Raw genomic sequence first — 14,414 nt, 5'->3', positions numbered from 1 at the left:
TTTATACATGGAAGTCTTTTTATTTTAAAAATTTTGTCTTTGGGGACAAGAAGATGGCATAATGGTTATGTCACTGGATTTGATCTATGTCCCAGGGATCTGTGAGGTTTCAGGACTTTCCCCCCTCTGGTGAAGATGACAGCCTAGGTAACCACGACAGAAAGACATTAGGCAAGAATATGAATAACAAGCTCCTGATGAAAACCAAATTCCCAGAGAGAAAGATATACACCCAAATGATTATATTTTTTATCTCCTTGAACAAAAGAGGTACTACCAAGGAAATGAGCAGAGTACTACCTATCAAAGGCAGGAAAACCATTAACTCACATAATCAACAATAACAACAACAAAATCTGACTGTGTTTTAAAACAAGACAGGGTTAGCCAGTGGCTTCATGGTTACGGTAACTAGATCCCACATGGCCAACTATGACATCTGAAACTCAGACCTGATGGCATAAAAAACAGGCTGGGCACATGTGCCTGTATCCCCCAAATCCCAAGAGGGCAGAATAAAACACGTTTGTGGTGTGATCATCTCCCATATTGTGTGCTTCCTTAGGTCTTTTCCCTCTCTATCCTATGAATATGCATGCCCTCTGGCAAAATTTAAACAAAACAAAAACAATGACCACAAAATAAACCTTCTGGAAGAACAATAAAGAAAAAAGGGCACAATATATATTATCAAATTATGGAGCTAAGAAAAAAAGCCTAAGAATTAGTGAAGCAAGATGAAAAAAATTTGGCCTGATGAATAACATGGAACACATTGATTCCATTTTGGCTTACAGGAGAAATAGAGTTTTAGACCATTTATGCTGTGTTCTACATTTTGTTACAGTAACTTAGCCTTTACACTAAGATACATAAATCTGTACTGTGGAAAAAGTTGGTGGTGCACACTTAATTTAATTGAGTATCTGTATAGGGACCAGCAGATGGCATAGCAGTTACGCTGCTGGATTCCCACATAGTCTGCCATAGTTTGAGTCCTAGACCTGGTGGCTTAAAACTCACACCAGGAATGTGTGTGTGCACACCCAAAATCCCAAGAGGAGAATTGAGAAGAGACTGCAGCATGGCCATTCCCCGAGGGGTAATTTCTTGCTTTTTGTCTCTCTGTCTCTTGTCTCCCCAGAGAGCACACATGCCCTATAGCAAAAATCTCTCTTAAAAAAAAAAATCCATTATCTTTATAAGGGCAGAAAACAAAATTGGATTCCTACCCAATACAATACACTAACAAAAAATAATTTTCTGATAGGTTCAAATGCAAAAAACAAAACTTTAAAAATTTTTATAATAGACAAAAGTACCTTTATGAACTCTGGGTTTGGAAAGACTTAAAATTAAGACAAAGGGCCAGCCCCATAGCACAGTAGTTAAGGGAGCTGGATCCTACATGGCCCACCACAGTTCGAAGTCTGGCCCTAGCATCTTGAAAAACACACTCAGCACTTGTGTGTGACCAAAATCCTAATAGGATGGAGGAAAAGGACAGCAATATAACCGCACCCCTGTAGGGAATGATTCCCTTCCACCCTTAAGAGGGCAAACTTGCCCTCTGGCAATTAAAGAGAAAACTTTTTAATTAAGACAAAAGAACACTAAACATAAAATACTGATAAATACTAAGAAGTCCCCATGTAAGAACTGACTCACAATTATGGTTGAAAATTTAAGTTATTAATGACTACTTTAAAGACGTTCAAAAGTCAACATGTAAGATTCCAGAAGATTAAAGACAAAAATCTGAATGCATACATAAACAATGGGATCACATAAATTTTAACTAAGCTGCAAAGAGAACTTGTGACCACATTAAAACTCTGTGCAGCTGACCTGGAATAACATAGGTCTGAACTGCACGTGTCCATTTTATATAAAAACTATAGGTATATTTTCTCTCTCTTATCACTGTCTTAACAGCATTTTCATTTCTCTAGCTTATTTTAAAAATATAAGCAAGCACAAAATATGTGTTTATCAACTGTTTATGTTATCAGTAAGACTACTGGTAGCAAAGCTTTGTGTGAGTCAAGTTAAATGTAAATTTGCCAATGTGAGGGTAGTTGATTCCCCAACCGCCATATTTTTCAAGGGTCAGCTGTCTTCATATTTTGTACCAAGAGAATACTATGGTGCCTCAAAAAGAAAAAAAAAATCTCCATACTACATGAATGTACTTTGAGAATGTTATGTTAAATGAAATATATTAGTAATAGCTGGACAAACATTGTATGATTCCACCTATATGAGGTAACGAAAGTAGTCAAATTCACAGATACAGAAGATAAAAATACTGGTTATAAGGGGGTAAGGAATGGCAAAGTAAGTACAGAGTTTATTAAGTATAGAGTTTCAGTTCTGTAAGATAAAAAAGCTTTGGAGATCTATTTTGTCAATACAATAATGTAATGTTATTACACTGTTAAATATATGTACATACACTTACTAATGAAGTTACTTAAAATGGTTAAGACAGTAAACTTGTGGTTTTTACCATCAATTTTTAAAAGGCTTTATATCAACTCATACTATTTTATATTTAAAGAAAAAAGAAGATACAAAGAAAAAAAATATTTTTATACTGCTATATAATGTGTTTGTGGTTTTTTCGTTTCTTTTTAGGTTTCACCATAGAGCATGTACACTCACTGGAGAGAGAGTGAGCCAGCGAGCAAAAGACAGACAGAGAAAGTAAGAAATCATCCCCCAGAGGGGACTGCCATGCTGCAATCTCCTATCCTCCATTCTCCTCTCATGTGTGGGCACACACACACATATATACCCAGTGTGATTTTCAAACTGCAGGGTCCAGACTTGAACTGCAGTCACCCGTGTAGGACTCCTGGACCTTAACCACCAAATCACCTGCTGTTCTCAAGTTTATTCATTATTTCTTCCATGTGGAAGTCAGGAGTAAAAGTAGAGAGAAAGACAGGCACTCTCAAAAAAAGACTCTCCTGCCAAGATCTATCCCAGTCTCTGCCAAACTGGAATGCAAACCCAGTATTTTCCCACATGGGTCCAACTACATTAATGCTGCACCAGCAACCAGCTCCTAATTTATTAGCCTTACTTCTACTCCAGAACTCCTTTCTTGTGTCACTGGCCCTCTTCCTAAAGTACAACCTCAAGAAACTATTTTGGTAGGTTCAACTTCTCTGGTTTTTGGTGGGGGGAAGAATATAGTTTTTCAGAAAAGGTCTTTTGTCTCATGTGAAAATTTAGGAGACTGTAAAATATGTGAACAGTTACTTTCACTCAGCACTTTGAAGATATATTATTCCACTATATCCTAGATCCCCATGTTGCTGATGAAGCACATTATACCTTTTTAAGTTTTTATTTCCTCTCAGGGGATCTGAATTTTATCTAGTTGCTTTAAAGATCTGTGTGTGTGTTTGGTGTTCTGCACTCTTTCACTGTGATGTCTAGGTTTTCTCATCCCTCTTAAAAGAATTCATGCAGCTCAGGGCCAGCAGGTGGCATGGTGATTAAGGCACTGGACTCCCGTGGCCCACTGCATCTTGAGTCCCAGATCTGATGGCATAAAAATCATGGCAGGCACTTATGCGCATATGGCCAAAATCCTAAGAGGAGAGTGGAAGAGAAGGGATTGCGATGTGGTCATCCCCCAGGGGGCGATTTCTCACTTTCCCTCTGTCTCTCTCTAGTGAGTGTACTTGCCCTATGGCAAAAAAAAAAAAAAAAAAAAAAAAAGGGCACCCCCACGTTTTTGGACAAAAAAAAAAAAAAAAAAAAAAAGTGCAGCTCACAGTTTCTGGAAAATAATCACCCTTTAGCATTTAAAGTTTTTTTGTCTCTGTAATCTTCTAAGTATAAAACTTAGTTGTGTACATTGTTTTTATTACTTAGTTCACTAATTCTCTCTTTGGTGCTATCCACCACTATCTCTAACTTGAATTCCACATTTCTTAAAAATTAACTTATCATATTTAACTTCTTTTAGAGTAGTCCTTCCAAATTCAGATCTACAAATTAAAAATCTACAAAAATGGACCATTCCATGACACAGATATGATGCTCAGAAGAGGGTAGACTGCATATGGTAACTCAGTTTGAATACCTAACCTTGTCAGCCTGAAATACAGGCTGAAGGATCCAATGGGCTGAAAGATGGGGGCTGTAGCTTATAACCAGACCCTCTGAGGAATACAACTTTTTCTCTCTCATTTCACACATGCAGGGTACATGTGCAAATGCCCCAAATCTGAAAGGCTAGAATACTGAAGTAAGGGGACTGCAGCATGACCAGACCCTGTGGAGGGTACTCAATTCTTTTTCACATGGGTGTATATTCATGTGATATATAATGAATTAAGAATATATATATAAATGTATAAAAATAATATATATTATTAATATGTTGTTATATGTATTACATATATAATGTATACATTTTTTCCACCTTAGAACTTTTTGCCTTAAGGTCTGTGCACTCCCTAGAGAGAAAGACAGAAACACTGAGAGGGAAATTGAGAAATCACCCCTCTAGGCGATGGCCACACAACAATCCCCTCTCCTCCATTCTCCCTCTGGGATGTGGGCACGCATGTACATGTGCCCTGCCTAAGTTTCAAGCCACCAAGTCTGGGACTTGAACCACAGTTAATCACGTGGGAGTCCAATGACATAACCACTACACTATTTGCTGGCCCCAACAAAAAAAAAATTTTAAAGAAAGGGAGTCAGTCCCGTAGCTCAGCATATCTCACATGGCTGGTGACCACCATGCAAATCCTAACTCTGGAATGAAAAACATACCAGTCACATGTAGCATGCCTGTCCAAAATCTTGATAGGAAGAAGTAATGAAGGTAAAAAGGATAGTAGCAAGACCACGTCCCATCGGGTTGTGCTTTCTCTCTCTCTCTGTCTCTTTCTCTCTCTCTTGCACACACACACCAGCACAAGTCCTTTCTGGCAATAAAAAGTAGTGCTGTATATTTTTTAAAAAGCTGGTATTTGGGACCAGCAGATGGCATAATAGGTACATCACTGGACTCCCACACATTGACTGCAATTCAAGTTCCAGACCCGCCAGCTTAAAACACACCGGTTGTGTGTGCATGCATGCCAAAAATCCCAAGAGAAGAATGGAGAAGGGCCATCCCCACCCCAAGGGGTGATTTCTCACTTTTCTTCTCTCTCTCTCTCCAGCAAGCACAAGCGCTCCATAGCAGAAATCTCTCCAAAAAAATAAAAAAAAAGAAAAGAAAAAAAGCCAGTATTAATCTTTGTATTGAGATTGTAAGCACCTTAAAGGTCTTGACACTTGAACAGTCATTAAATTGTGTACTATTTAACATACTCTATTAATAAGGAAGGAGTAATAAAGTCTCTGCCCTCAAGGATCATATATTCTGTCTCAAGTTTTTAAATAATCAATTTCTAATACAGTGCTGTCATTTAGTAGACACATTATAAATGCCTATAAATTAAAATTATAATAGAAACATCCTAGCAAACATTATACACATCTTAAAGGCCAGCCCCATAGCCTACTGGTTAAGAGAACCATATCCCACATAGCTTGCCAAAGTCTGAATCCTAGCCCTGGTGGTTTGAAAACCACTCCAAAGCCAAAAGTGCAGGTGCACGTGCTCAAAATCCTGACAGGATAGAGAAATGGAGCAGGAGCAGAAAGGAATGGGACTACCCCATGTGCGGGAAGGGTACTCTCACTCACCCCCATCTCTCTCTGGCAAGTGTACACAAACAATTAAAAAAGAAAGATATCTTAAAAAAAAAAAAACTATTTTTCAAACACCACAGTTTTGAGTAACATACCAATTATAAACCAGTTATATTCAACAATTACAATAAAAGGTTATATTCACTATGCACACACACTCTCTTGTTTGTGAACATGCCCTATGGGAAATTAAAAATGATGATAAATAAAACTAAATAGTAATTAAAAAAAAATAAAGGACAAGCCAATATTAAAAATGATAAAATGATACCCATAGTAGCAAACCATCAACTCTGGCTTGTGAGGAAAGAGTTTTTGTCTGTGCTTTAATTGAAAACCACTGTTTATTAACAGCAGCAACAACAGCCATTTTAACTAGTTCAACTTATATAATCCTGACCAAAACAGTAGAGTTCTTCAAATTTTCTGCTCAACAGGTACCAAAACTGATGTACTCATATAAGCTGCAGACAAGAATAGCACTTTCCATATAAATTTTAAACTAACAGGATGAAGATCCTTAAGAATTTATTCAAAGAACTATAACAGGAAGTGAAACATGGCTTGGATAATCCTGAACACAAAGCACAACCAAAGCAATTGCTCCCAGGAGGTGGAAAGTGGTTCGGTCAAAGAGCTGGAATGGTCAAGAGCAAAACTCATACAACAGTTTTTGGGGAGATGCTCAAGGCATTTTGCTTGTTGACTTTCTAGAGGACCAAAGAACATTAATACCTTATTATGAGAATATTTTGAGCGAGTTAGCCAACACCTTGCAAAAGACACCCAGGAGAACTGCTTCTCCTGCTTTACCAAATAAGGGCAAGGAGAATTTCCAACCAAAGCTTGTCACTGTGTCTCACTCTCAGTGCCTAGGTCCTACCATTGTCATCACCACCATGCCAAAGAGAAAGGCTGAAGAGGATGTTAAAGGAAATAAAGCCAAGGTGAAGGACAAAACTATGGAGAAAATCTGCAAGGTTCTCAAAAACTGCTCCTCCAAAGCCAGAATCCAAGCTTAAAAGACCCCTACCAAGAAGGGAGAGAAGATATGCGAAGGAAAAAAGGAGAAAACCTGATGCTGGCAAGGATGAGCATAACCCCATAGAAAATAGAGATGTCAAAACAGACCTGGCAGTTTAGAAAACTAAGGTGCTGGAAAGGCCAAATGAAGTCTGTGTACTTTTGCTAACTGTGTACTTCTGGTGAGTATACAGTTTGATACACTATTTTCCTCCCACCTTGGCACAAATGCCTTCTGGTGTGAAAAAACTAAAGTTTGTTTTTACATCTTCTTCTCCACATTCATCATACGCTTAAATCCCTTAAACATAGACCTGTTGGGACCTGACTACAAAAAGTTGGTTACCAGTATGTCAGGCAATTCAGACTTAAACATCCCTCAGAAGAACAGCAGTTCCTTTTCCATATTGTGAATCTTCAGACTGGTAATTCTGCCATTTTTGGTTCCTGAAAGTAAGGGCCTACTCATAAAAAAGTTGTTTAACAACATGCTAAATGTGAAATGTGAGCCCTCAGTCTAAACTTCCCCTGTTCAGAGAATCAAATGAGGACTTCATTGAGTTTTATAGTGGCTTTCTGATTTTGATAGTCCGTTGAGTTTGAAAGTTGCTGTAAGTTGTAACAACTGCCTGCCCATGTCCTACCTGAAATACCATAATTATTTATCAAAAAGTATGTTAAACGGAGCTAGATACAGCTCAGCTTGGCAGGGGGCGGGGGGAGAGATTTCAATATATTCTAAAGCTATAAAACTCTGGTTTCTCTATGATTACGTAGTGCAAGTCACTAACAGTAACTGAATGTCTGCCTTGTATGAGACTATGAATAATCATACGCAATCTTCAAAACTATTAAAATCTCAGCAAAGATGAAACTAAGGTGAAAAAATGTGAAAAGCATCATACAAAAGTAACTAAAATTATACATAATTAAAAATATCTATATGCTCAAAACTATACAATGTCTAAAAACTAAAAACCTCTTAAGTACCTAAAATACACATGAAATCAATTTTCTTTATAACAAAGAGCTGTGATCATTAAAATAAGTCAAACACACAAATAGGCAGTTCATAAAAATCTTTATTTCATCTATTTCAAAATGTAAATTATAAAATACTGTTTTTAAAAATGGCTAATAGTCTAAATTTTGATAAAGCCTAGAACTGGCAAGGATGTGGGAAAATAAGCATTCCTATATAAAGTTGTAGGAAACAAATGAGTATTTTAGCATTGTGTTTCTGACTAACATTTTTAAGTATAAATTTCACTTGATACAGCATTTTGACTCTTCTATATATTTTCACACCTGGTAATTACAAACTGGAATCAAACTAAAATGCCCACCAATATAGGAGCTAAACTGTGCAACATCTAGTAACTATACTGTGCCACATCCACAAGAGTACCCTCTATTGTCACTGACAAAGACTGAGGTAGATCTGTAACTACTGTAACCACCTCATGTAATTTAAAATAAAAAGGAGGACTTCTATTTTCAGTTGAGATAGAGTAATACAGACCAGATTTGCCAGGTTGAAACAACTGAAAAAAGTCACACAAATATATAGTAGAACAGTGGGTTTTTCAAAACACTGGACATCAGACAATAACGGACACTGACCCTCTAGAGTCAGAAAACAAATGAGGCAAAACGAAAATCAGTATATTCAAGAGATATCAGTACTTGAATTCATGATTCAAGATATGCAATCAACTTAAATGTCCACCAACACATGAATAAAGGAAATGTTATAAATGTACACAATGGAATACTATTCAGCCCCTAAAACAGATCACAACTTGTCATTTGAGGAACATGGACAAATCCAGAGTATATTATATCAGGTGAAATAAGCCAGGCACAAAAATAGAAATATCACATGTCCTCATTCACATGTAGAAGCCAAAAATGTCAAGTCAGAGAACAGTGGTTACTAAAGGTTGGGAAGGGTGGGGAGAAAGAACTGATATAGAGATGTTGAAATTAATAAATAAAAATTACAATTAGATAGAAAATAAAGAAGATCTAAGTAAATGGAGAGATAAAACCAGTGTTCATGGAAAAGACTCAACAATGAATAGATAGATGCTAGTTTTCCCCAAACTGGTCTATAGTCCAGTAAAATTCCAGCAATTTTTATTTTTTTTTTTAAATAAAAATTGCCTCATATGAAAATGTAAAGGATCCAGAATAGCTGAAACAACTTTGAAAAACAACAAAGTTGAAAATCAAAACTGACTTCAAGACTCAATATAAAGCTAGTAATTCAACAGTCTGTTTTTGGCATCTAGGTAGTGAAAAATGGGTCAATAGAAAATAGCACAAAAACAGAATCATACACACATAGATAATTAATTGATTTTTTAAAATAATCATTTAATTTAACTTTATTTATTTATTTATTTATTTATTTTAATTTGACCAGAGACAGAGAGAGAAAGTGAGAAAGCAAGACACCAGGTCCAGGTCTCAAACTGCAGTAAGCCACGTGGGAGTCGAGCACCCTTAACCACCATGCCACCTGCTGGTCCCAGATAATTGATTTTTAACAAAGATGCAATTCAATGGACAAAGGATAGTCTTTTCAATCACTTTAAAAAAAAAGTCTATATTTAAAACTAAAAAGTTTTGACCTATACTACGTACCATAGATGAAAATTTACCTTAAACTGGAACCATTTAAAGGTCCAGCTACAGTGCCACATGTGGTAGGGACCTACTGTGTGATACTGGAACCATTATGGGAAGATCTTGGGTTTAGTTCCTCACCAGGTACACTCTGGCTAAGGCTAGGGGAGGATCACAGATGACAAGACCTGTCAAGAGACTCTTTCTTTTTCAGTCTAAAAGTAAAATAAGCTTAAAATCAAAATGTTAAAACTTTAAAAGACAGCATAGGTATACAAAAAACACAATCGATATAAGAAAACATAAGTAGACTGGAGTTCACTGTAACTAACAATTGCTGTTCCTTAAAGGAATACTGAGAGGGGCCAGCAAGTGGTGTGGTAGCTAAAGTATGGTACTTCCACATGGTCAACCATGGTTCAAGTCCTGGACCTGGTGGCTTGCTTTCTCATCCCCACCCCACCCCCCTCCCTCTGATCAAATGAAAAATAACAATAATAATAAATAAGTTAAATAATTCTTTTTTTAAAAAAGACTATTGAGAAAAACAAAGTGACAGAAAATACTTGCAAACCATGTATCTGATAAATGTCTTATAACCATAATGAAGATCTCTCAAAACTCAATAAAAAAAAAAATCCAGTTAAAATAGTAGGCCAAATATTTAAAGATATTCCACCAAATAAAGTTACCCAAAAACACATGGAACAATGCTCAACATCATAGACAGCAGAGAAAGGCAAGTCAAAACCATAATGAGCTGTCACTTAATATCCACTAGGAATGTCTATAATCAAAAGACAGAAAATAACAAGCATTAGAGACAATGTGGAAGGACTGGTAATCTCATACCCTACTGATAGCAATTTAAAATGGTACAACCAGTTTGGAAAATAGTTTGCAGTTTCTTAAAAAGTTAAATGTATGTCTACCATATAATCCAACCACTCCAATCATAGGCCCAAGAGAAATAAAAGCATATGTCCACAGATTTGCACAGGAATATTCACAGCAACTTTATTAATAATAGAAAAAATACAAATGCCATCAAGAATTGAATGGATAAGGGCTGGACAGTGGTACAGCAGTAACATGATGCTCTGTGAGGCTGACCTACACAACAAAGTTCCAGATTTGTACCTAGTGACCTCTCTGAACCTGTGAAGCACATGCATGCCTATGATTCAGGGCTAGCTGAATCTGTGGGTGGATGACAGTTTGGGGATACTATTGAGTATGGCTGTCTCTCTGACTCTTGCTCATGGAAGAAAAACATTTATCTTAAGAATAAATAAATGAATAAACTACATTAGAAAAATATCTGTAAGAAAAAAAAGTAGCTTAAGTTAAAAAGAAAAAGTAATAAAAAGGTGGGCTAGCATGTAGCATGAATGTTATGGCAGCTGGATTCCACTGGGCCTACTTCATGGTTCAAGTCCTGGACCTGGTGGCTTCAAAATCATACCAGGCACATGTGTGTGAGTGTCCGACAACCCAAGAAGAGAATGGAAAAGGGACTGCATGCAGCACGGCCATCACCCTCCCACCCCCCGGGCGGTGTTTCCTCAATTTCTTTGTCTTTGTTTCTTTCAGGAGAGCATGTACACCCTATATTAAAGTTAGAAAAAAAAATTGAATGGATGGAGTTAGCCCATGACACAGAAGTGACAGCAGTAATGCGACACTCTGTGACACTGGACCTATGTGGGAAGGTCCACAGCTCACATTCAGCGGGTCATACATGCCAGGCAGGTACATGCCTGTGATTCAGGGTGAGTCAGTCTGGGGATAAATCCTGGCATAAAGAACCTGTTGGGGTTGCCTGTACATGTGTGTCTCTTATGTTACAAATAAATAGACTTTTAAAAAACAAGCCTAGGGATGGATGTTGGCATAAAGACCCTGTCAGGAGAATGCCAATATATGCCTGTAACATGTTATAAGTAAATGTACTTAAGGAAAAAAAAAACTGAATGAGTATAATATTATTAAGCAATAAAAGGGAATATTTATTGATCCAGAACATGAGTGAAAAATTATGCTGAGTGGAATAAACTACACAAAAAGGTATATATTGCATAATATATATTCTATAATCCACCTTATTTAAATTCTAAAAAGTATGAACTAATTTAGCGAGATAGAAAGTTGATTAGTTGCTTGAGGGAACAAAGGCATAGGGAGGGAAAGGGGCAAGGAATATTTTTGGAAGTGATAGCTGTTTGTTAATTATCTTCATTGCAGTGATGGTTTCACATATGTATACATATGTCAAAACATTGTATATTTGAAATATGGGTAGTTTATTTTATGTCACATAATGCTATTTTCTTTAAAACTCAAGATACAAGCCAGAATACAGTTTAAATCCTTTTTTGTAGATAAACAATGTCTTTAGGAGAGGATCACAGTATGCAGCTATACATAAATTAATAATTTCTGAAAAATACACACTAAAAAATTTTAACACATCTAAGAAACAGAACTGTGAGTCAGGAAGAAATATCTTCTACTTTAGATGTTTTGTTTTTTTTTTTTTAAACTTGGGACTGTATTACTTTTTTCAAAAATAAATTGTATTACTTGTACATGGATCTGACACCAAAGTCAAATCTCTTAACCATTATTCCAGAAACCTGCATAAAATTTTGGTTATTCAAACTTCTATGTTAAACAGTGAATTTTTAAAAATGATTTGCATTTATTTTATACCATTTTCTAATGTTTTATCCTCAAACTAGTAGAGAAAACTGGTGTAACCAACACATCTTACCTGAATATCCTATTCCAATTTTTTTTTTTTTTTCTGCCTACTCATTCTTGGTCTCATCTATGAACCTCCCCTCTCCATCCGCTAACAATGGACAATCCAGGTCTGTAGCATTTATTCTTTTACAAGAGAATCTTGTATCATTAACTCTTTTATAAAATCAAAGGAAACCTGGATAGTAACTACAAATTTCACATTTTACACTCCTGAGCTACTCCTGACTATTTGAACAGTCAGCATCACTGAACTAAGACCAGTCATATATGAGGAAGATGAACAGACAGAGGTTGGGAGAAAGCCACTGTTGCGCCAGGTTTGAAATTAAAAAGCTGAAAGACAGAGATCATGCCCTAACAGGGCAGATAGTCTTGCAAACAAAAAATTCTAATACATCATGACTTTAAAAGGTTGAAGTGTTCAAGGAAACAAAAGACCTAAGTAAAGATCAGATTGAAAATGTAAAGGATGAATAGTAATACTAGTGAAAAAGTGAGAAAAGATTGCAAATAATCTTTACCATAAGGTCCACCTTCTTTTAAAAGATGAAAATTTCATTTCTAACTGAAATTGATGCTAATTGCCTAAACAACTTTCTTATCTCTTTAAGGGTCAGGCCAACTCATTTCTAATGTGCCTTATACTGACAAAAACATCTGCATTTTTCTAAGATAAAAGAAAATCTTAGATTAGCAAAATTATTTAATTTAGGCCAAATTGTCGACAGTACATTTAAAACCAGTTTCCCTTTAAAAAAATGGAATCTATCATTTTGTATTCACAAGAAACCAAATGTGAAAAGTATTTTTAATTCCTTGAACACTATTTGTATTCACTTTTATATTCACTTTAAAATGTTATTTTTCAGACTGCCAATTCTAGAAAAGCTCATGATTGTGGGTTATTAAAATTATAATATAAAATCCCACTTTACAAATTGAACATTTTAAGACCTGTGCTGGTTAGCCATATTACAGTATTCAAAAGCTAACAGAAATTTTCTGGTAATTATGATGATAGAGTCAGCAAGCCCAGTTCTCACATTAGTTTCAAGCATCTTTTCCTACCTTCACACCAACTGCAACCTCAGTGACAATTCTGTAAAGAAAAAATAAATAGTTTCAATCTCTTGTTTTTCCTCTAATGATCAATGTTTGACTCTGAAACTTTCTCGGGTAGTTCATCATTTATACCTCTTCCAGACCCTCACAACATACAGAGAAAATAAATACACAGATGGTCAGGGACACTTTTTTATACAATTATCAACCTAGTTTTCCAGAAATAATTTTCAAATACGAGATGAAATTCAGTAAACACTTATTTTTTAACAATGCTTTTAATAGCAAAAAGAACAAAACTCAAAATACTATGTCATTTCTATAAAGACAGTACATGAGATTAATAATTTAATACTTTAAAAACTCAATCTTGACAAAATCTAAGGGATCAAGAAACATTTGTTTCAGTTCAAGTTTTGCCATTGATTTCTATTTTGATCTGGGGGGAAACAGAATTTCTCTGGATTTGTTTCATCTGGAAAATAATCTCTAGTTACCTCTAAGGTAACTTAAGTTCTGTAAGACTGTTAACTGTTTTTGTATTACCTTTACTTCATCTTTCAAAAGTATCAAAATGTAAATACTCAACCAAAATACACTCATGTTTTACTTCTGATTCTAAATATTGTCATCGATTTTAATAAATGCACTTGCTAAATGGTCGTTTTTATACTGCACACGGGCTGAATGCCGCTACATTTACCACCTACAATGTGCCCCCTGTCTAACAATGAACAAAATCTTGTCAGAGGTGGATTCTGAGTACCAGAGAGACACTGGTCCATAGGGTCTCCCAGAGCCTGTGCCTCGCCTCAGATTCTACCTTCGCTCGTGGGCTCGCAAAGATGCAGCACGGTTCTGGCTTCTTGTAGTTGTTTTTGTTTTTCCACAAACTGGCCAAAGTAGCTAAAACGATGGCCTGTGTTGACTCTCTGCTCTTGTTGTCTACCATGGCTTTGGCCTTTGTCCATGTGACTGATGTCGACCTCAAAACACTCCGGTTTTTAGATGATTTCATTTCTGGGCCCTTTTGCCAAGCCTTGAATGTCTTCGGCCCCACAAAAAGGCGTTTTTCTGGCCTCCCGCCCCCGCGACCAGACTCGAATGAAAACAAAGGAGTGTGACATCTGCCCTCCCCCTCCCCGCGCCGCCGCGCGCCCTCCCCCTCCTCCGGCGGCTCCCACTCGGCTTCTCCCGGGGCCTCC

At 36.5% G+C, this 14,414-nt stretch overlaps 1 protein-coding gene across 4 annotated transcripts in view; it reads right to left on the bottom strand.

The window, feature by feature from the left end:
* The window catches only part of PTBP2 (polypyrimidine tract binding protein 2), a 66,709-nt gene extending 52,616 nt beyond the window's left edge, over window positions 1-14,093 (bottom strand). For 2 of the 4 annotated variants that reach the window (XM_006169012.3, XM_014584377.2), the window contains exons 1-2: window positions 14,033-14,093; window positions 13,216-13,246 (exon numbers count right to left, since the gene is read on the bottom strand). The gene's annotated coding sequence lies outside the window, so the exon portion shown is untranslated. The remainder of the gene's footprint in view (window positions 1-13,215; window positions 13,247-14,032) is intronic. The other 2 variants (XM_014584378.2, XM_014584379.2) reach the window with 1 other exon arrangement.
* Between the last annotated feature and the right edge of the window lie 321 nt (window positions 14,094-14,414).

The sequence above is a fragment of the Tupaia chinensis genome, unplaced genomic scaffold (assembly GCF_000334495.1).
Source record: "Tupaia chinensis unplaced genomic scaffold, TupChi_1.0 Scaffold146687_1, whole genome shotgun sequence".
In the NCBI taxonomy this organism is placed as follows: Eukaryota; Metazoa; Chordata; class Mammalia; order Scandentia; family Tupaiidae; genus Tupaia; species Tupaia belangeri.
Note: the sequence above shows the minus strand (reverse complement) of the source record. Positions and strands in the feature narration are given on the sequence as shown.